This window comes from Thunnus maccoyii, chromosome 9, assembly GCF_910596095.1.
Source record: "Thunnus maccoyii chromosome 9, fThuMac1.1, whole genome shotgun sequence".
NCBI classification, from domain to species: Eukaryota; Metazoa; Chordata; class Actinopteri; order Scombriformes; family Scombridae; genus Thunnus; species Thunnus maccoyii.
Window position 1 is genome coordinate 4,763,058 of NC_056541.1, and position 23,309 is coordinate 4,786,366.

At 39.8% G+C, this 23,309-nt stretch overlaps 1 long non-coding RNA gene across 5 annotated transcripts in view; it reads right to left on the minus strand.

Moving 5' to 3' along the window:
- Positions 1-1,066: 1,066 nt before the first annotated feature.
- LOC121904605 overlaps positions 1,067-23,309 on the minus strand; it is a 78,853-nt gene continuing 56,610 nt past the window's right edge. The window contains exons 5-6 of one of the 5 annotated variants that reach the window (XR_006098259.1): positions 6,448-6,622; positions 1,067-1,230 (exon numbers count right to left, since the gene is read on the minus strand). This is a non-coding gene — a long non-coding RNA (uncharacterized LOC121904605). Of the gene's footprint in view, positions 1,234-6,447; positions 6,623-13,632; positions 13,942-23,309 lie in introns of those variants that run through there. The other 4 variants (XR_006098258.1, XR_006098261.1, XR_006098257.1 and 1 more) reach the window with 4 other exon arrangements.

Consider the following 23,309-nt stretch of genomic DNA (forward strand, 5'->3'; position numbering starts at 1 on the left):
ACGTCAATAAGCAAATTATTGACTTAATAACAAAGTCTAATTGCTTTTTCTTACAGTCTTCAGTAACAGTTAGCATTTGAAAAATAAGGTTTTGTGATAATAAAGGAAGAAAGAAATTGATAATCTGGTTTTCTCACCTGCAGAATGTGTTCATTTGGATTTACCTTCTGGCGTTGACATAAAACCATAGAAGAAGCAGCATCTTACATACATTTACACCTGTTCCATCACATATGCAACACTGAGAGACATTTGCACTCTACACACACATGTCTGTGTAGCGCCTCTGTTCGTTAGTGGAGGCTTTGAATCAAAGTCATGTCAGTCAGTCTGATAATAGTTTCACAATCTTTTGCCAGTCTTTTGCAAACTCAAGTATATGAAAGTTTTGAAAGAGCTGAATTCATGACTTTTCAAGGAATTACTAATAATTGTCTCAGGAATCTAATTTCAGGCCGACTTAAAAAGGCAAATCTGTGGGGATGTTTGTGTTTAAACAAGCTAATGTTGTGCATCTACAGTTCCGTAAAGTAAAAGCATTAAAGGAAAATAGCTGTCTAGTGAAATAAAGTCAACTGTGATCCAAACTATACTTTGAATTAATTGTACTGCTTCCTCGTTATAAAACTTAAAAGGTTAAAAAATAAAAAAAATCAAATTATTTCCCCACATTTCTTAAGCTTTATATTTTACACTTGTCAGATTGTCTCATGATTTTTGAAAGACCTGCAGATTCCCTGGTGCAGACGCACAAATACACACTGTCAAACACACATATGCTCCAATGCCCACATGCAAACACACATATACACACACACACACACACATGCACACACACACACACTGAATCCCTCATCTTCACAGTTCCCACTCATAAAACCCTCTCCTCCCAACACTCCCAACACCCACACATTTTCACCCTCTGCTTTTCCAAGTTCTTACCCCCCTCTCGCCCCCATACACACACACACACACACACACATACACACACACACACACACACACACACACACACACACACACACACACACACCTCCTCAACCAAACTGCTTGAGCCACTTGCCTGCCAGGGAGGCAAGATGGCCCTCCAGCCCTCCAGCCAATCAGACAGCTTGGCTCGCACAGGAGATCACAGGCCAGCTGATCCAGCCTCCCGACTTCTTTCTTCGTCTGCTCTTCTGGAAACTTTTGGACGAGAGAGCGCAACATCGCTGATCGAGCTTCACGGGTCTGCTGGAGAGAGAGAGAGAGAGAGAGAGAGAGAGATGTTTGGATTTAAGATAGTGTGATTATGTAACTAATGACACACTAAGTGGATAGTAAGGATGGTGTGTGTTTATTCTACATGTGCTTGAGTGCATATATTTAAAAGAATACGGTGACATTTTGTTAAACAGGTTTGTTTCCTTTCTCTCACTGAGAGTTAGATGAGAGTATAGATAATAATTTCGTCTCAGAGCAGCACAGCTGGAGCTAGCTTAGCACAAAGCCTGGAAAAGGGGGGAAAAGCAACTAGCCTAGCTCCAATAAAGGTGCCTTCAAACAACTCCAAATCTGTCTTATTTATATGTTTTATGAGCTTTTTTTAAAAGTAGAAACACTGTAATTTCTTACATTAAATAAAAACCATCATTCAAATAATGTCAGAGTCTTAAATAATTAGCTGTGGCAAAGTGGAGAAAGCTGGAAATAATTAGTGAATAAAATCAGTGCTACTGTTTCAAAGGGGAATACATGCAGAGCAACAGTGTGGTGAAGAGGACAAGACACTGGTGTTGTACTGATGGGATTAGTGCTGTATAAAAGGTAAAGACAGGAAATGAAGAGTTCACATCAACAAAAGGAGTTTTTGACTGAAAAAAAGACAAATAACTCATTTTAAATGGGGGCCCTGACCACTATAAAAGTCCCAGCAGTGTAACAAACTGATTTTAAAATTTATTTTGTCATTATTACTGTAATGACCATTCTTAGTGCGCGGGACGTTTGCCCTTTCTCTTCTAGTGAATCTAATAAAGTTTCTCATCAATTTCATAATTTGGTAGAAAATTCTGCTGCTGAGTCTGATGCACAACAGATCGAAAAGATGTTAAGTCGGACTCTTGTTGAATTCTGACGAGCTTGCATGCTGTATTTTAAGAATTTTGCTGCATTTTCCTTTATTCGACCATGCAGCTGCCCTGGATGAAAGCTGGAATTATAAAGAGGGATACGGCTGGTCTGATCATTACTGAGGTTTTATTTTTAACCTTTTTCTAAGACTTGTGCACACAGTGACCAGACATCATGGTTGTTTTCCCTCCCAGCTGAACATTTTGAGACATTTTGGACATCAAGTGGCAATAACCACGGCTTGAAAGTCCCTTAAAGTGCAACACCAGACAGTCGCTAGATGCTGGCTCCAATGGACTCCCATTCAAAAAGTGTCAACTTCTCTCATGAAATACTAAGTCAATACATTTTTTCAACAAGTCAACATGGTCTCAATCTCTAAATTCAGGCCCTCTGATAAGTGTGCTGGTGGTCATTTTGGAAATTATTGCTCCATCAATAAGATATAAAGATGAATAGTAGTTTTGATGGATGCCATGTGGTCGTTGATTGACAGCTGTGATTGACAGTTCGCTCCCCGACTCTGGGACTCACACTGACTCAGATTATTGTCGCCATATTTCTGTAAGTTTAATACTTGATAATGACACCTGTCGGGGTAGTTAGCTAATGTTAGCACAAGTCTGCACCAGTCGGTTTTCCCAGTAAGTTAGTGTTAGCTTCAGTCTGAGGTAGCGGGTTGTGTTTCCTGGCTCCGAACAGAAAAGATGACGCTGATGGAAAGCAGCAACTCTGGGCTTCAAACTGGCCAGGTGACATCACGCCTTGCTACGTCCATCTTTATATATAGTCTGTAGATTATAGTCGATTTGATTTATTGATGGGGACAGTGTGCAGTTTTAAACATTAAAGATGCGCTGCACCAGAGTTAGCTCGAAGCTAATTTGCATCCGTAAAGCTACACACAACAGCACATCACATACACCCACAATGTCAATTAGAAATTAATAATGTGAACTTGTCAAATTAAAAGCAAGACTACCTGCGCTAATGAGAATACCACAGACACTCAGCTGATACTCCTGTCCACAGCCATTTCCGGCGCCTGAAACAGCAGAATGAGCTTCTGCCTTACAGAAGACACCAACACTACAAGAGGCCAACCGAAGTGAGTGAGTGCACGCTCACACTCACCTTGGTTCATATTCTGTGTGACACACTCACCCTGTTTGTCTTCCTGCCTGCAGCTGGAGGTGGAAATGCTGATCATGCTAAGTGGCATGTGGCTGAGATGCAAAAAACACGCTTGAGTTGCTTCACATGGAAATTTGCTTTTGTTTTTTCAGAGAGAAAAATCAGACAAGGGAGGAGATTTTCCAAATGAAAGGAGTTTAAGAAGCTATGTTTTTTAGATTTTAAACATTCCTCTATTTGTTTCATGTACACCTCTATGATTACATGTGTAGTAGTAGATGTAAGATTATTTTGTACAGCATCATAGACAGACTTGGTCTTGATGTAAACCCTCTCTAAATGATCACCAAAGTCCTTGCACTCAGGCCAATCTGCAGCATTTACAGTTGAAAGTCTCCAGTCAGTTGAACCCATTCATCTAGAGCTGTAAAGTAGAAACAGTTATTGTTGGTTTCCAGGTTTCCTGAATCAAGTCTGATTCATTTTCCTCATAATGTGAAGGTGACTGACAATTTAAGCACCTTCAAATCTCGGATGAACATGACAAATATCTGACTCTTTGATAAAAAAGTTTAAGGTACAAGCATGTGCAGTTTACAAAAATATAAGTGGAGAAGATCATTGTGAATCTCATGGTACATTGTGGTAAGAAACATCTAATTACTGAGCTTTAAATCTAGTTGTGGTGAGTTGAATCTTAAGTTTAAATTTAGTAGAAACCTGATAAAACATTCAGCAGTTTAAAATGCTTCTTTTTCATATTTGGGGTCAGTTAATTCAGCAGCTGCTGCGTAGAGTTTTGCAATTAATTGTAATAGAAAATGTTCTGAATATGCTACTACTCTGATTTGTGCCTCTGACGGGCCTCTTCTCCATAGCGACGGTGGCTGAGGCTCATGGGTAACGTAGTATTTTGAGTCATATCAAAGTGGGGGAGAAAACAAGATATCTCAGAAATAAAGCTGGAATAATTAAAATCTAACTGCCATAACGTAAAGCTTTAGCATTGTTAAATTATCCAAGAGATGTCTGTGTTTCTATATTGAGCAACACTGAGGATATCTTTAAAAGAAAATATTGATACGGGGATTTGTAGTGGTGAAAAATGCCTCCAGAGCTAATGCAAGCCAATCACAATGACATACAGAAGTATCTAGTCCTCTAGTCATAGTGCACTTGAAAACCAAATCATGAAACTGAAAAACATGGGACCTGAAATCATGAATCCACTGAAGTGTTTCGCCATAATCATTTAAATACTGTGTTTTCCTGTAAAACACACCCCCCCACCCACCGTATATATATGTCTAGAAACCGCCATCTGTACACACAAACACACTCCATGGCACACACTCTGAAGTGAAAATCACATCCCTGTTCTACCGGGAGGGGAAACTGTTGTGTGATTATGATGAACTGGTTAAACTGCAATTACGCCGGCGAGCGATGGGAGAGGAGACGACAGCAGTTTAGACGACAATTTGGGAGGCGGCTGCCGTGGCTGCTGCAGCTGGGGCCTGTTTTAATGCAGTAATTGATGGACTCTGCCAGTCACTAGTGGGTTCAGAATTAAAACTCAAATTATCATCATTAGGAACCCTCCTAATTGCTGCATCAAATGCACATCAGCGTTTTTTTGTTTTTCATTATAAAATTTACACTTGTGTTATCTAATTTCATCAGCTGCGTTGACAAAGTCCACTAAGACCTTGTCAGTGATTTGAGGAGGATGTTTTTTTTTGTTTTTTTTCCCCTCATCAACCTACTCACACACCCCCCCAGATCATTGTACAACCAGTTAATGAACATGTGAAAGATGTCTGTCCAATGTGGGCTCAAAAACCACCATAAACACAATGCATTTCACTGTAAATAAGGTAGCTGTGCTTGTTTAATAGCTAATAAACTAGTAGCTTGACTTTTTCAGATAACAAGATGAATCTAAGGAGTTGTGAAATGATTACCAGGGTTTATTTTTCTATTGTCTAGTCTAATATCATAAAATATGGTTTAGTTTGACACCTTCAGACCTAAAAGTTATTAAAATAAACTCACAACTCAAGACATATTGGGAGGTGTCGCAATATTTGGAGGGTCGTAGTTGTTTTTAGCGTATAAAACTTAAAGGAACAAAGAAGAAGAAAGAAAAAATACTGCTCCTCCGGCGGGTGAAAACACAATCTACACAATAACAGAAGAACAGACAGAATAAACTGAATGATGAGGCTCAAACAAAAGGAGATGGGGAGCAAAAACATCAAGGTTAGAGGACAAATTAATTGGAATCAAATAAATAAAATCAGACTAAAGGCAGCGAATAAGCAGGACTAACCAAAACAACTGAACAAGGTTACACGTCACTCACAGTCACTGTGAAAACACAAACACTAAGCAGTGGTGAAAACCTACTTTTTTCCTACAATGAACAGTCTCCTTGCCTCCAGCTTTGTGTGACTGTCTGTGTGTGTGTGTGTGTGTTTCATACAGCAAGTGCCCACATAGAACATACATACTAGGTAGGTATATGCTGAGCAAGCTAATCTTCCCTCACATCCACAAGAACTGGGTGCATGTGTGTGTTTTGTGTGTGTGTGTCCTTGACAGCAGTCCTGACCTGCTGTTATCCAGCTGTAACGCAGTCAAACACCAAACAATCAGCCTTTTACTATGATGCCAAGCAGTTAGCAAGATGTAAATTAGCATATAGTCTGTCACACCGTAGAGCTAAATTGGTAAAATGTAACACAAAACCCTCCCTGCAAACTACATGTCAGAAAATGTATGGTTGACGCCAATTAAAAGTGTATTTTATAGGGTTTTTTCTAATTTAAGTTGCATACAAAGTTGTGACCCTTTATGTATGTTCTTTTTTGTTTGGTGGAAGAATATATCTGAATTTCTGCGGTGAATCTCAGGCCACACTTTGACAGCAGCATCCTTCAAAACCTAACTTTAAGTTGTGGTGTATTCAGGGTGCTACATCAGTAACACTGAACAAGTGCTGCAAACACAAGAGTCCTTCCTCTTCAAGAGTATTTTCCTAACTAAAATCTGGCCCAATTAGAGAATATTAATGATTGTTAAATGTGCATATGCTGGAGCTGGAAAATGGGAAGGTTAATAGACAGGCAGCGTCACACGATCGCATTTATCAGTTTCTATTTATCTCTCCTTGGGAGGTGGCAGGTTTACAGTAAATACCTTCTGTCCCCCTAATTTCCTAATGATGGTGATAATGATGGAGAATGGCGCAGTCATTAGCAAGGACAGGCTCTGTGCATCACTCTGTCAGCTACGTCTCTCCCAGGCCTGCAATGAGAAGTGATGGGGCCCAGCTGTTCCCCACATCCTCTCCCCAAACTGAACCTCTAAGAGACTGAGAGAGAGAGAGAGAGAGAGAGAGAGAGAGAGAGGGAGAAAGGGAGGGGGGTAGAGAGAAAGAAAGAGAAGGACAGAGAGATACAGACAAAGTCCAAACATCAAGAGAAAAGAAGAGAGAGAGAGAGAGGAGACTTGCCAAGAATGTGTGCCAAACAAAAGAGGACACAAAATGGCACAGGACTATGTTGTATTTTCAAGAAATTATCCCGTTAGCCAACTTTTAGCTGTTAATTGAGAACATAGACAACAAAATCATTCATGTGCTGTGAATCTGCATGCTAACGCTAATGCTGAGAGTCATAGGCTCAATTCAAACATTTTAGTATGTTTTTTTGACTGATAATAGTCTAACAAGATAACTCTTTGGCAAACAGTATGTTGACAAAAGCTTGCATGCAAAAACTTTAGCATGTTAAATGACACTTACACTTTACCCAGTATGTTAAACAGCTGCAGGCACCATGCTAGCACTTTAGCATACACAGTGTTGACTGGTAGTGGTCTACATGCTAGCACTTTAGCATACACAGTGTTGACTGGTAGTGGTCTACATGCTAACAATTTAGCATACAGTGTTGACTGGTAGTGGTCTACATGCTAGCACTTTAGCATACACAGTGTTGACTGGTAGTGGTCTACATGCTAACAATTTAGCATACAGTGTTGACTGGTAGTGGTCTACATGCTAGCACTTTAGCACACAGTGTTGACTGGTAGTGGTCTACATGCTAGCACTTTAGCATACACAGTGTTGACTAGTAGTGGTCTACATGCTAGCACTTTAGCATACAGTGTTGACTGGTAGTGGTCTACATGCTAGCACTTTAGCATACACAGTGTTGACTAGTAGTGGTCTACATGCTAGCACTTTAGCATACATAGTGTTGACTAGTAGTGGTCTACATGCTAGCACTTTAGCATACACTATGTTGAGTAATTAGTAAGCTGTAAGTTACTACTTACCACTCACCATGTTGACTGATATTAGTGTATTAGCTTACAATTTAGAATTATGTTGAGTGATAGCAGGCTTCATACTAAAACTTTAGCATAAGGATGAAAATTTATCATTTCCATTTGTGTGTAGCTACAAGAGTTCATGATATAGCGTCAGCTGCTCATGTTGGCAACAATCTACGAGGAAATCTGTGCAGATGACCATATGTGACACATAACTGACCATGTGACTGTACACACTGTACCAAGAAGCATCAGAATTGCTCGTGTTTCATCCGTGTTACTGTCCTATTATGAATCTGTTTTGGAGTCATCAGGGATCTTTATAGTCTGCATGCTAAACCATTAGCACACTGACTGATTGTAGGTTTCATACGAACTCTTTGGAGTTCACTAAAGTGGTGGAAAGTAACTTATTACGTCCATTTTCTCACACAGAGAAAAGCAAATTCATAACTGATAATGTTGCAGCACGAAAAGAGGACACTGACAGCGCACGGACAGACAAGACAGAGCAGCACAGTGCAACAGCAGTGAGTTATTCAGACTATCAGGGTGAAAGCCAGAAATATACTCAAATCTATTATATTGTAATGTATTCTCATGCAGAGTAATCTCAGTCAGCGGCTCTTCTGGAGGCAGCACAGCGCCTCTCAATCCTCTTTCACGCCATGTGCACACAGGCAGGAGTGAGAGTGAGTTACTATGGTTACAGGGATGCTCTGTGTCTCTGTTGCTCTGAAACTTTCTTGTGACTTTTTAAGGTAACCTACTAAAATTTTAGGCTACATAATGTTTTTATAAAAATCACCCTCAATCTAGCTAATCTAGACTAGTACAGGTGACTGTTTCTTGACTTAATCTAAGAGGTTAGGTGGTTTTTTTCCTGGAGGAGGAACCCCCAGACTCTCCACCAATTATGTATCTTTATCATGTAAGTTTGTTCCCCCATTTTAAAACATATCCAGGTGCCCATGCTTGCACGTGTTGTCTTTTTTCATGTGTGTGTGTAGGCAAAAACAAGTGGGGGTGGGTAGCTCACAGATTTCAGTCATGTTAACTTGACAGGTACACAACGGTCATTTGTCTATATTATGAATTCGTCGGGTGTTACTCGGGATCTGCTGGTGTAAAGTTGTAGAGCTGGCCTAAGTAGAGCAAGGTTAGTAAAGTTATTGCAGCACTGCAGCACTAAACAAGGCCAGAGAGAGGTCGAGTGTGTCAATTTACCATGAATAATGCGCATTTTATTATGAACATAAATAAGTAATACCCCCCACCTCCCCCGATACAATAATATATCAGTCAGAGGGACCAAACCACGACTTTTACTTTAATACTTTAACTACATTTTGCTGCTAATACTTGTGTACTTTTACTTAAGTAGGATTTTTCATGCAGGACTTTTTACATTGCTGTATTAATACTTTGGTACACTGGTACACTATATTAAACTTTGGTTATGTTACATTTTAGCATGCATTGTATTGGATAACAGTAGTCTGTTGGGTTGTGCATGCTAATATTAGTATGTTAAGGAACCAGAGTGTTCTCAAAGGTGAGAAATGTATTATAGGTTATCAAATATGTAGCCAAGCAAGCCAGTTTTGTGTAAGAGACAAAATATATCACGATTGAATATGTTCAAACATTTGAAAATGTATGAAGCCACAGGCCAAAATAATAAAAATTACTGACATGATTTTTATGGCTTTAAGCAAGGTCAGACTTGTAGCCTAATATCAGTCAATACTTTCTATGCTAAAGCACTGAACTCACTGGGAAAACCTGGAACAGCCCAGTAACTTTGGTGTTAATGATAAAATTTCCCTGTAGTTCTATGAAACTTAATCACCGACCGTCATTTCTTCCTTTTCACTCTGGCTTTCTCTCTCCCTTCTCTCTCATTGCACTCCTTTTTTATTGTGCATGCTCCCTTTTGTCTCCACCGTCTTAATTAGTAGTCCGCACCACATGTACTACTATCAGCCTTGCGGAACATGTTACAATTAGAGCTGATAGCCAAATATTCCTCTTTTCCAATAGATTAATTTGAGAGTGAGACTTATCAGGCAGGCCCTTGCTTGTCCTGTGTAGTGATAGCTTTCAGTAAAAAAGAAAGCTGGTACGAGGTAATCTGAAAGGACTGCACCCATTATCTGAATTAAAGTTAAACACTTGGAATCCACTCTATAAATCCAAAGGAGAAAAGAATGAACATTTGCCTTCCTCCTCCTATTAACAGTCATTTTTCTATTGTTAATCTTTGTGTGAAGAGTATTGAATCCTTCAGAGGTACATATTGGCAATTAGATGCCGAAGCATGGCTGAGAATACACTGTGTAAACCCTCAAGTTGAATAAATTATGCCCCCCCAAAAAAAATCAGTCTAGCTGATTTAAAACAGGCGACGTTCAAAATTTCAAAGTCACCTCTGATGAATAGCGCAGGGTGATTAATTCATGATGGGATACGCCACCTTGTCAGGCCGAGCTCTTCACCGGGTAATGGCAACACATGCATAATAGAAAGGTGGTTCTCTGCCTCCCCTTCGTCGTCTCAGTGACTTCAAAGGAATTAAAAATGGAGCCATCAAATTACATCTGTTATGTTACTTTGCTCCAACGTTCGTTTCAGAGCAGAAAAGTGGATCATATCGCTTGAATTGTTGCTCTAAACGCAGTGACAGGCCGCCATGAATGAAGTCAACAAGTTTGTGAAAAGGGCTGTAAAAGGGTGAAGTCTGAAAAAAAATAAAAATGCAGATTTTATTGAGACACTTTCTGTTGATTTATAATGTATATTTCCTGTTTGAGTAATGTCAGTTAACTCTTTTATATTTAATAATGGCTACAAAACTGAATCTGCATAATATCTGATGGATGAAACAGAGTTAAATCTGATTTTTCAAAGTAATTTTTCTTGGGAAATGAGTCTAAATTGCAGCTGTAGTGCAGCAGCAGCAGTATGCCTTAATGACTGGGACTCCTCCGTACATCTCTTCTTCACTGAGAGAGTGAACAGTCAGTTCAGCAGTGGAGTGACCTTTTCTCTAAACCCTCCAATAACTCTCCGGCTGACAGGCCGAATGAGCAGATGATCCCGGACTCCTTCATGGTGTGTTGCGACTGCATTCGGTGCAAAATGACAAGTGAATCAAGCTTCTATTTTTACCTCCGGGTAGGGAACTTGTGTCACTCTCGACCACTGCACCCAAGAAAATCAACCATGAAGTTTGGTTTTGGGCAATCTGACCGCTGACACCGCGGAGCTGTCACTGCGATGCCCTTCTCCTCCATCAACTAATCCCCCCGCCTCGACCTCGCACCACTCCTCACACCTGACTGGCACCAGGGGTAGCGTGCCGGGGCCAAAAGTGTGATTGACACCTCGCCCGATCTTCTGTAAACACCTTGAGATATCCGCACCTCCAGCAGGGAAGATCAGTGACTTGTGTGAAAGAGGCCTCTCCTCCTGGCCTCGGCTCAAGTCTGCTGGCGCTCGCTATGATGCGGCCCGACTTGTCAGAGGGAGTAACAAGATGCTGAGTGACTTAGCACCTCTGGAAATGTCAGCCCCCGAGCCGGCAGACGCCAGGCTGAGTGGAGTGGGGAGTGCACAGACTCCACTGCGACTGGCTCAGCTGCTGCCTGTAAGAAGCGGGGAGGACGACACATACACTCGACAAGAATAGACAAGCAGCAGAGATGAACCGGGCCCTTACGACGCGTTCTCGCCCCATTCCCCCATATTTCTGCCACACGTCTTACGCTTGCATCTCTTTTCGGAGAAGTGCATCTGCTATTGTCCAGCTGCTGCTGCGGCTGAAACGGACCTTTGCTGCCCTAGTGCCCGATGTGCAGTGGGTACGACAAAGTCCATGCGTGATGATGATGTGGACAAAAGCAGAAACCGGAGCATGCCTAAGTGCCCCGTTATTGCTCTGGTGAATCATGTTAAAGGAAACGAGGCACCAAAGAGACACCCAACACAGAGGAGAACTCAGTCACGGCACAGTCTGTCAGACACATTTTTTTTTTTTCTCTATCCCTGAGGAAACTCGAGGATGTATAACACAACATATTTAGTGCTACATATTTATAGAAGTCAAGCAGAAAGTCAGTTTGGTGAAGCATTAAGGAATCAGGACGTGCAGAAAAGAAAGCTTTTACAAAAAAAAAAAAGAGAGAAGAGAAAGACTTTGGAGCGTGATGATGCTCAGTAAAATCTAATGGGCTGTTTACTCACCGCCTGCCGAGATGCACACTGCTACATTGACTCTTGATTTATATTTTCTGATTCATAGAGGCGCATGCATCTTACTTTAATCAAGGTTCTCCCTATCACCCCCCCCTCATCCCCTCATCCCCTCCATCTCACTGGCTGCCATCCTTTTTTTCCCCCACAATGCACATTAACAGCAAAAAAATATAATCAGTTTTATGACAGACTATGTTTTTAGCACATGATGGGTGAATATAGCATTTTGAAAATGGCCCATCCCTATCCTCAATCTCCAAATAGATCCGCTGGGATGGAAGGCAATATCAGCTGAGAGGACACAGTCTCAAGGGTGTGTGTGTGTGTGTGTGTGTGTGTGTGTGTGTGTTTGAACGAATGGCTGCAATCTGATGCCTGCTATTTTTCATGTTTGTTAACAAAATACAATTTGAGGAAGTAAGTGAATATACAGATAAGGACATAAGCACATTATTTGGCTGAGCGGACAAATAGTTAGAAGTCTGCAGCGTGTCTGGGACTAAGATGAGGGCAAGAGTTTCCTTGAATAAGTAGGGATTCCTACTGGTTGTACTGGGGGAGTTCACATGTTTTTTAATACCTATAATTGTGTTTTACATGATGTTGAAAAGGCAATTGTACCACACATTTGATCAGATGCACTCATAAAGTGCTGTTAAGTCAAAAAAAAACATCACTGCCCTTAAAACACACAGTGCTTTTGTCACAGTAGTAGTTACCTTTTCTCAAAGGAAGCAAACGCTGTGGGCAAAGTTTTGCTTCTCTCTTTCAGGGGTTAAGTTTCAGTTTCATTTCTTGCCGGCTGCTATTAGCCAATATCCAAGAGGGCTAGAAGGCACAGGTTCGGCAGATTAAGGCTGGGGATTTCTCTTGACCTTTCAGCCAAATGCCATGCCGTTTGAGGTGTACAAGCATAATTAGATCTGATCATCCTGTTGCTTTCTAATCTTTGCCGGGCCAATTTTTTTGGAGCCGGCAAATCACTGTTGTACTGTTGTTCATTAGTAGTGTTTAAGATGTGGAGGACACAGGCTAATAACAAGATCTAGTGAGGTTGAAATAATCCCGTTGTTTCCGACGCTTCCGTGCGATGCCTGCAACTGTTGCGTAGCTCGCTTTCAGGGAATCTCCCCCATTAATGAGGAGGATGGCCTTCCGACGGTCCGTTTTAGTGATGTACATACATCGTTGGGGGGGGGGGGGGGGGAAAGAAAAAAAGACGCGTTCTCCCGGCTAATGTAGCCACCAATTCACAGTGACATTTGCCATTAGCTCCATGCTGAATTCGACTGGCGACAAAAGCAGAAGAAAAAGCTCAAATCATTCCCAATTAACGGAGGCATCAAACAGTGAAAATCCTAGCAGGAGATTTTACGGGCAGTGCACGGAGAAAGGTCAGGCTCCAGTGGAACAAGGCAAAGTCACAGGATTTATTAGAACTAATGAGCGCTTTCGTTAGACCGAATTAACGCCGGTACACAAGCAAGATAATAAATAAATAAAAGAGTCTGAGCGTAACATTTGTTTTGTGACACACACAGACACACACACACACTCGACTGGCTGACTGACCCTAAAATTAATACGTTCTCTTAAATATGTTGGATTTGTCAAATGATCAGTTATACCAGATTTAAACACACTATTTCAGCCTCAGATGCAATAAAACAACAACTAGACACTAGACAATATCCACATTTAAGTTTTTAATGTTTTGCTGCAGATGCTGTAAAGGGTTTATTTATATCAGTAATGCCTATAAACATTGGTTTAAGTCATTTCCTGATATCTAAAATGTCTTCACAGTGTCTCCGGCCACCCAAACCACCTGAGCCTCCTTTCACAATCTCCTCATTCTACTAATGAGCTCCAAGCCCTTGAATAGAGGAGAAAGTATTTATTGAGATATTCAGATGGATTTTCCTTCCCCTTGTCTTTCTTTCTCTCTCTCTCTCTCTCTCTCTGTGAAACGATGGAGGTCTGGGTGGAGAGATGTAACGGAGATTGGCTGTGACAGCGCCAAAATGAGGCTAACGAATATCCTAATGAGGAAATGCCAGCCATGTTCCCTCATTCCAACACCACCAGATAGCCGGCCTTGAGAGAGAGAGAGAGAGATGAGCGAAAAACTGCGGCAAAATCCCACCGAATACTGACCTCTAACTCAAACACCAACACTTTAAGTAAAAAAAACAACTTCAAAATGTTTAGCAGATATTTTGTCTGTGTTTGTCTCTGGATCAACAGTTGAAACAACTGCCTCAACTTTGTACATCTGTGACAGCTCCAATTTTGTTGTTTTATGTTGTCATTTATGGTTTCTAGCATTGAAATTAAGTCTTAAGGGTGAAGTAACAAGTCAACCAGTGCAGCATTGCGGCTCATTAATGTGTTCAAATAGTTTTTGGACAACAATGGAGGTTTTCGGTAGAGAAGAATAAGATATATCAGGCATTGGATACACAAACAATGATTGTGAGTAGATCAACTCAACTTGATTTGTTGACAATAAGAAAAATAAAGTAAATCGCCAGTCTTATCCTTTAAGTACTGGGAATGAGGTAATTCAGGGAAATGTTGTAAACAGATGATATCAGTAAGTGCCTGAAAAGATTTAAACCACTCTCAAACGCTCTTGAAGCAGTAAGAGTGCAAAGATCAGTGCTGCAGCTCCCTAGAAACAGCTATAAACAACTAAATATCTGTTTGACCTAAAAGTAAACATATGGAGAGCGCATATACTAATTTCTCCACCTACAGCCGACAAACATTGACATTTTGGGTTCACTTGTAATTAGATAATAAAAACCTAACTTATTCCTTACCTCTGCAGAAATTGCAACACTATGGTATAAAAGGTGTCACACAACACTGGTTAAGAAGTTATTTAACTAATAGGTTTCAATATGTACAAATTAATAAAACTGAATCACAGTTTAGAAGTGTGGTGGTCCACAAGGTTCAGTATTGGGACCTAAGTTATTTATACTTTATTTGAATGATATTTGTACAGTATCTAATAAGTTGAAATTTGTTATGTTTGCTGATGATACAAATTTATTTTGTTCAGGGGAGGACATGAAAGAATTATTGAAAACAGTTGAAAGGGAACTGATAATGTTAAAAAAAAAGGGTTTGACACCAATAAGTTATCACTAAATGAAAATAAAACAAAATTTATGGTGTTCGGTGGTATCAGAGTTAATCGTGAAATAAAACTGAATTTAAATGGAGTTGAAATTGATAGAGTATATGAAACAAAATTCTTGGGAGTGATTATAGATCATAAACTCTGTTGGAAGCCACATATAGAGTATATCAAACGGAAATTATCTAAATCTGTTGCTATTCTTTACAAAACAAGGGATCTGTTGAATTAGTTATGTTTGTATATATTGTATTGTTCACTTATAATGCCATACATGTCATATTGTGTTGAGGTCTGGGGAAATGTATATAAAACAAATATAGACCCTATAATTAAACTCCAGAAAAGAGCTTTTAGAATAATAATTCCTTTTTCATCATTCATGAATGGACAAAGTCAACTTTTTGGATGGTTTTGGTATAAAATAGAAACCTCCAGCTGTGCGTGTGATCACAACTTTCTCTTAGGATAATTTCTAGAGAAGTAAACTGAAATGAAAGTTCTTCTCTCTTTCTTGGGGACCCTCTAGAGTCACCTCAGGGACCCTTGGAAGTGCCCGGACCCCCGGTTTGACAACCGCTGTTCCACTCAGACAACTCACACTCTTCTTGCATCATTCTGACAGGGCTTTTTAGATGCAAGACGAGGGCCTGATTGTGACAAGCAGTAACGCTGCGTATGGACGTCTCAGGGATCTCTGTGGAAGCTGGATTCTATTAGAGAACAACAGGGACGGGCCCTATGGTCCCTCCGGTCCTAAAGCAGCATATGACACAGAGCCTGAGGGCAGAGGAAGTAACTCAGCCTTACATAATCCACTGGATGAGCTTCACAGGAGACGGACTCACTTAATGTGGGGGATATATTAACGACAGCCCACTGCAGCAGTGATACCACTAATATTAATAATAATGCTGGCTTTTAAACAGCAAAAGTCAGACTTGTGCTAAAGTTGATCAATCAATTGAAAGCAAAGGCAAGAAGCTACTGAGTTGTTACTGCCTCTAAACTTAATCTTTGTCCATTTCATAGCAATATTTTTGGGTTTTTTTTTGGCTGTTTGTCAAACAAATAAGACTTTTTAATCAATTGTGAGAGGCATTGGTCATTACTTTTGTAAAATTAGTTTTTGATTAATAGATTCACTAATATAAATAACTGCAGCCCTAAATAATATGATCTAGTGATCAAAAACATCAAGCATAAATCTACAGACATCTTCTATTGTTCCACAATGAGACAACATTGCTATCACAATCAGTAATAGCCAGATTGGTAGAATAATGAAGAGTGCATTGATTAAACATCTCTTGCTGATTGAGCAAAGAAGAGCCACATAGAGGAAGTCAAACTTTATTTTAAAGGAGGTTCAAGAAAAACTATTTACTTTATTGATCCATGAAAAATACTTAGCGGAAATCGAAAATTTTCGCCTAAAAAAAAAGCAACAATGTTGCGGATTTAGAGAATTATTAGGTGGAAATAAATCATTTTCACCAAAGTGCAGCTAGAAAAACTGATCACCGATCTAGTTTGTTGTGAAGGAAAAAGTCCTGACTTGTATGAATGAGACTGAAGGTACTAAAGGAAGAGGAAATACAAGCTTGAGGGTGTTTACTTGAGAAACCTTCTTCTGTAGCTTATGTACATTGCGATGCAGAGATAGATATGTTGAAGGATGATGAGGATGGTTAGGGTAGTAGTGGTAGTAGTGGGAGGAGGAGGAGGAGGAGGAGGATGGGGGGTTTTGGGGGGGGGTTGGGGGATGTAGAGGTTGGCATATGGTCACATGAGAGGCACTATCACGAGCTAGAGAGCCAAAGCCGTGTCTTGTGTATGATATGCATTGTGGCAACAAACATGGATCGCATGTTTCTGAAGCTTCTAGGTTGTATGCACGGGTGGTTGGAGGGAGGAAAGGAGGGAGGGAGGGAGGGGAGGGGGGGGATAAAGGGTGAGGGGGGGAGGGGGGTTACGGTTTGGGGACGTGTGACGATGGCCTGAATTGAAAAGAGCCACCTTTTGATTTTGGACGGGCCCTGTTCCTGGCAGGCTGGCCGGCCATAAGGCGGGGTGGGGCCTGAGGATAATGGCAGCAGAAGGGAGAGGAGGCCGACAGCTGGCGAATTCTGCCCCAATATGTTTCCATGAAAGAGGCGAGGAAATTTCAGAAGACGCGATGCCCGAACGACACGCTCGGCGGCAAAAGGGAAGATTAAAAATAAAATTAGTTAACATCTTGCCCGTTTCACCCCACGATGCACATTTCAGCGCAGGAGGGGGAGGGTGGAGTGGGGGGGGGGGGGACTGATTGCGACGGCCATTCATATTACAACAACAACCAAGACAAAAAAAAAAAAAAAAAACAACCTTACAGTTAATTAGAAGAAGTCATGTGTCACCTCCTGAAGCTCGTTCAGCACACACAGATGTGGCCTGGAGTGTTTTAAGCCACTTTCCATCATCTCTCTCTTTCTCTCCTCCCTGCATGCATATCCTGTTTTCCCATCCTAAGCATATTGTGAATCTAAAATGCAAATGACTTCCTCTTTTTTCTCCCCCTTCTCTCTCTCTCTCCTTTTCTTTTTTCTTTCTTTCTTTCTTTTTTTTCCCCTCCACCTCCAATCACCGTGCCTCTAATGAGGTGTAAAATATGTGCATTAATGACAGAAAAGTTATTTAGATCTGGGGGAGAGTTAATTGGTTTTAATCACGGCCTACATCCATCTGGTTACGCGAGACAACAAACTACTTCATCCTGATGCCTCATTAGACATATTGTGAGTCGCTACAACTAAAGGAGACGCTCGTCTTTAACTAGCTTCACTTACACGCAGGCATTGTTCAGTTGCACAGTGAGCAGATGAAACAAAGCGCATCTGACTGGTATCATGTCAGCTTTTTATTTTCATTGTCTTACTGGTGTCATTTATTGCCCTTCGTTCTTTCTTATGGTGAATATTACCTACAGGTGAGTCACTTATTATTACTTTAGTGAATCTTGATTGAAGTTAATTAACAAATTGTAACATGTTTCCCTGGTATTTATCTAGGAGGAACTAATTGGCATGGCTCTAAAAAGCCATGAGAAAAATCTGTTTCACCTAAACACCTCCAGTACGAGCAACACATGAGGCAGAAACCAAATGATATATAAAACTAATTATGTTATGTGTTTATATTCTTTTGATTGAGTTTGCTATTAAGAAAGATGCAGCTTCACTTCAGTGCAATCAAATGCATCTCATGTCTTCTAACAACATAATCCAAGTATACCCTTTGTAATAAAGGGCTAACTGCTTAAATTCATTAATTGAAGACTTTCAAAATAAGATTTGAAACATTTTCGCATATGTGCAACAATTTCATATACCCAGAAGAGGAGGAGTTATATTGATATAAAAGGACAGAACTCCCAATGCACAGCCAGTATTTTCAGACAGGTGCTAATGGGTCACAGGAACATATAAGGTGAAAATCAAAATTAACCACCGCACACTGTAATGACTTTATTAAGAGCGAACTTTCAAAATAAGATTTGAAATATTTTTGTATATGTGCAACAATTTCATATATCCAGAAGAGCAAGAGTTTTATTGATATACTAAACATGACAAAAGGTGAAGTACAGCAAGGTGCTTTCCTACAAAAAGGTGACAGGAACTGGAGTCACATATCTTTTGATGATTAGCTTCATTCTGGTGAGATTACAGATCACATCTCGATGGCCGAAGAGCAAAACCTCCTATCTGAAAAATGCACTTTTTGGAGAAAACTTGCAGAATGCTATTTGTTAAGGATACCCGATACATAAAACACTGTGTTTGGAATATATTACTATATTATATGGTGTTGTTTACAGTATGTTTGTGTCAAAAGAATGTCTTCTCAATGACCTTTAAATAATGGAGACTGGATCCGAAGTATCAAAGTTTAAGTTGAATTTATTTTCTTGTACAAGAAGGAGTGTTTCACAGTGCAACACACAGGTAGGGTTACAGAGAAAAAGGCTCGTCATGGAGCATTCACAGTTGGTTTATATACCTTACTAATGGGCGTTTCAGCTTTCTCCTGTTGTTTACAGACACATTCCACAGATAACGTTATGACATTTTCTCAGTTCTTTAATTGGTGGCCAGCGGAAGATCTTTAAATCAAGATGACACCCTCCTGACCTGTCTCTGACCTTTATTCTTTTCTGACATATATAGTACCGACCCCCCACTGTTAGCCTTAGCTGCTGTGTTTGCTATTTATGCAACGTTGTAGAACAGAACAGGAACACTTTAAGACATCTAATCACAGTATAATCCTAATTTTTATAACAGTTTGTATGGTTATTACGATATAGTTAACACATAATATAGTAATATAGTCCAAACACAGTGTATTATGTATTGGGTATCCTTAACAAATAGCATTCTGCAAGAAAACAACAAGTTTTTTTTTAGTTTTCTCAAAAAAGTGCATTTTCCAGATAGGAGGTTTTGCTCTTCGGCCATCGATATTATTGGTTTAAATGTTGAAAAAGTAAACACACTGTCCTGTCTTGTTGACTTTCACCATATGTAACCAAAATCATCATCTATAACTACTACCTAAACATAACCAGGAAATTTTAATCATGCTTAGTTGCCACAAGCAGATATTGTAGAGAAAACAAATTAAATACATCAACAGTTATCTTTTTGCAGATATGTTAGATACGTTTATTTACTATGTTGGAAAAAAGACAATCAAAATGAATTTGCTGTTGCAGATTAGTTGTTTGCACTTTTCTTGAAGTTTTAATAGTAGACTACAAACTATAACACTATTCCTTAAAACTAGTAGTATCAGGCACTTCATTTTTTTGGGTGGGGGGTAAATAACAACATGTTTTGATCTTTCTTCAAAAAAACTTTTCTAAACTCCAAAATATTTGAAAAGCCAGTTTTTAATCTCTGATTTGAGCAGAATAAAGTGACCTCTTCATCGTCACGCCTCGTATCGACTGTCACAAAGCCTCCTTGTGTCTCAGTTTCTATTTAGTTACTGATGAAAGCTTCGTCTCCGCCGGCATCACAAACAGTCACACACGTTTAAAAAACAGACATTAATTATGCCTCGGGGGAACATACATTTAGTGTCACCGTCTTGAAGAGTTTCTGTTGGGAAGGGAAAGGGTCTCTTTAACCAAAAGCACTCAGCTATCTGCTGTCTGTCTCCATCCGCTAAACCTAAAGATGCTCTCACCATCTGTTGGCAGTGTGACCATGTCCAAAGTACCATGTTTCTGAGGATCCTAACAGGCCAAGAACTAAAAAATGTGTGAACTGCAGGCCTGCTAATCTGAAGTGTTGATAAGAGGCTTGAAAACATACCACGTGTGACTTACACCATAAAAACTAGGAGCTCACTGGGGATTCAGCCAAGATCCGGAGGGACTCAATATGCAACTCAAGGTTCCTTTAAACAAAAAAAAAAATAAGCCTCCAAATACTGAGAAATACTTTTCTTACAGCTCTTTCATTTTTTAAAGTTGCTTGTTAGTTTGAAGATTATTTTAAAAAAATATATTAATCAGAAGCATTTCACTTATTTACTAAAACGTGACCTCATATCGAGGGAAACCTGTCACACTGAATGTTTTTTTAAAGTTTTCAAAGCGAAGGAGCAAACTTTATTGCTGATGACAAGTGCACATGGGAGAGGCAGAAATCTGCAGCTAGGTTTACCCATGTGCCTCATTAATCATTAGCATTTGGCTGAGAGGCTGCTTAATATGCCCCCATGATTCACATTGTCACTTACTGTAGTCCATCTTCATTTTATGCTGTGGGTCTCTAATGGCTTCTGTTCTGATGTGTCAAATGTAATGGGTTTGTAAGGGTGCAAACTTACAGGGATATTTTTTTTCTTTGAGAACTCACAGTGAAAGTTTCTGAATTTGCTTCTTATAGGACGGATTGTGTGAAATCTGATTCTGTTACTTTTATGTAAAACTGCACCCTTTGCTGTAAATTACCTTCCTCTTATCTACCAGTTACAAAGATATAAATATAACTTTTGTTTTTGAGTGTTAAAACATATTTGACATATTTGTTTAGTCCATCAAATGTCAGAAAAATGGTGGAAAATGACAATCAATCATCCTCAAATGTCCTGTTTTGTCCCAACCAACAGTCCACAACCCAAAGATATTTAGTTTACTGTCATAGAAAACTAATGAAACCAGAAAATATTCACATCTGATGAGCTGGAATCAGAGAATTAGGACATTTTGTTCAAGAGAAATGATGCAAAACAAGTCAATTATCAAAATAGTTGATTACTTTAATAGTTGGTAAGAAATTGATTCATTGTTGTGGCTCTACAAACGAGTGGAAATGTATTCAGTATCCTTCCAATTTAAGATTATTTTGGTATTTAAGATTATTTTGGATTATTTTGGTACTTGTAACGTCTTTAAATGAAACATAAATATACACAGAAGCTATTGTATACAAGTGATGAGAACTATTTTATGTGTCTAAATAGTAAAGAGTACTACATGTATGATCAGTACAAATGATACAGGACAAATAACAATAACATATCATGTATTCACCCCCTTTCTGTATGATGAAAAAACCAAACAAAGGCTATTGAGTCAGGAGGAAGATAAGGAAATAGACATCCATTTTTTTTTATATTTTTGTAAAGCACAAAGCCTCCTGTTTGTTGTTTTCACATAAATCCTGTCTGATTAGAAAAACATACATGTTAATTATAGAAATCAGTATAGTTGCAGGCTTGTGTGGAATAAGAAAAGTTAGTGCAATTTAGTGATTTGCAGGAAGCGGCTGCTAAACCAGCAGCAGCAGTGATGGAAATTGCTGTGGTTATAATTAAGAAGACCTTAGCATATTTAGCTAAATTAAGCAGCGGGATAGGCTCCATATTTATGGCGGTGTTTCCTGGCTAATTTGCTTCACGTCCTTATGTGTGGTGTCAAAAATACTCTCTCAGTGTTTACATTTGCTTCCTGTTATCCTGCTCATTCATTTTGACTGACATTTCTAAATCTATAGCGCCTGACTGTACTGATTCCCCCCAACTAACCACAAATTGTGCATCCAGGAAATGCTGCGTGGTGATGATCATTATTGGATACTGAACTTTGACACCTAATCATGAAAACAGTATGCAAGTGGTACTGATAATTATCTGTGGGAGTGTCAGTGTGTGTATGTGTGTGTTCCTTACATACATGTCAGTGCTGATCCAACGCTAATCAGCCTTGACTGTAAAAAGCCACTTAAAGGACCAGTGTGTAGGATTTAGTGGCATCTAGTGGCGAGGTTGCACATTGCAACCAACTGAATAGCCCTCCCCCTCCTCTTCCAAGCATGTAGGAGAACCTACAGTGGCCACGAAACTTGCTAAAGACCCTTTTTAGAGCCAGTGTTTGGTTTGTCCATTCTGGGCTACTGTAGAAATATGGCAGTGCATTAGCGGGCTCTGCAGAAGAGAACCCGCTCCCAATGTAAATATAAAGGGCTCATATTAAGGTAACAAAAACACGATTCTTATTTTGAGGTGATTACACACTAATTACAACATACTTATGAATATTATATTCCATTTCTGCCAAGTCTGTTGAGCTAGATGCCACTAAATCTTACACACTGGACCTTGAAGCACCTTTAGAATTTATTAAAAAAAAAAAAAAACAGCTTTGCTAGTTGTGCCTTGTTATTTTGATGTGCTGTTTCCACAAATGTAAACTAGTCGTGCCAGGGAATATACAGATTTTCTGGATCATGGTGAAGGCCTCCACTCAAACTGCATAAATGTAGCCTTGCAACTGTGTTGCATCATGGGAGTGGATGTGTTCAAAAGGTTGATGAAGAGGATCCAGGCAAACACACACAGAGAGCACTGAGGCTGTAAAACCACAGTGGATTTTTACATCTGTCTGGCCTCATTGCTATGCATAGAGCCCCGAGCCACATTTCTCTGCTTCTACCGAGGGGTAGAGCACATTGGCTATGCCACCTCCCTGACAGATTACCGCCCTAAACAGTGGTGCCTCCGCCAGTGAGAAAGAGGCCTGCCAGCAACAGCTGTCCTTTAGCATTGGAAATGCTAAGTTCCCCTTTAACAAAGACTGAATGGGAGTGAGTGTCAACAATGCTTTACCCTGGAGTGGTTGCTAACATCTTGTAACTTTCTGTGCTCCGAACCACTTCTGTTGGATACTTTCGGATCACCAGAGCAGCTGAGTTGTAATATGTATGGTAATTTTTAGTTTCTGGTGCCTCTGCTGCCTGTTGTGGAGTATAAAGAAGAAAAC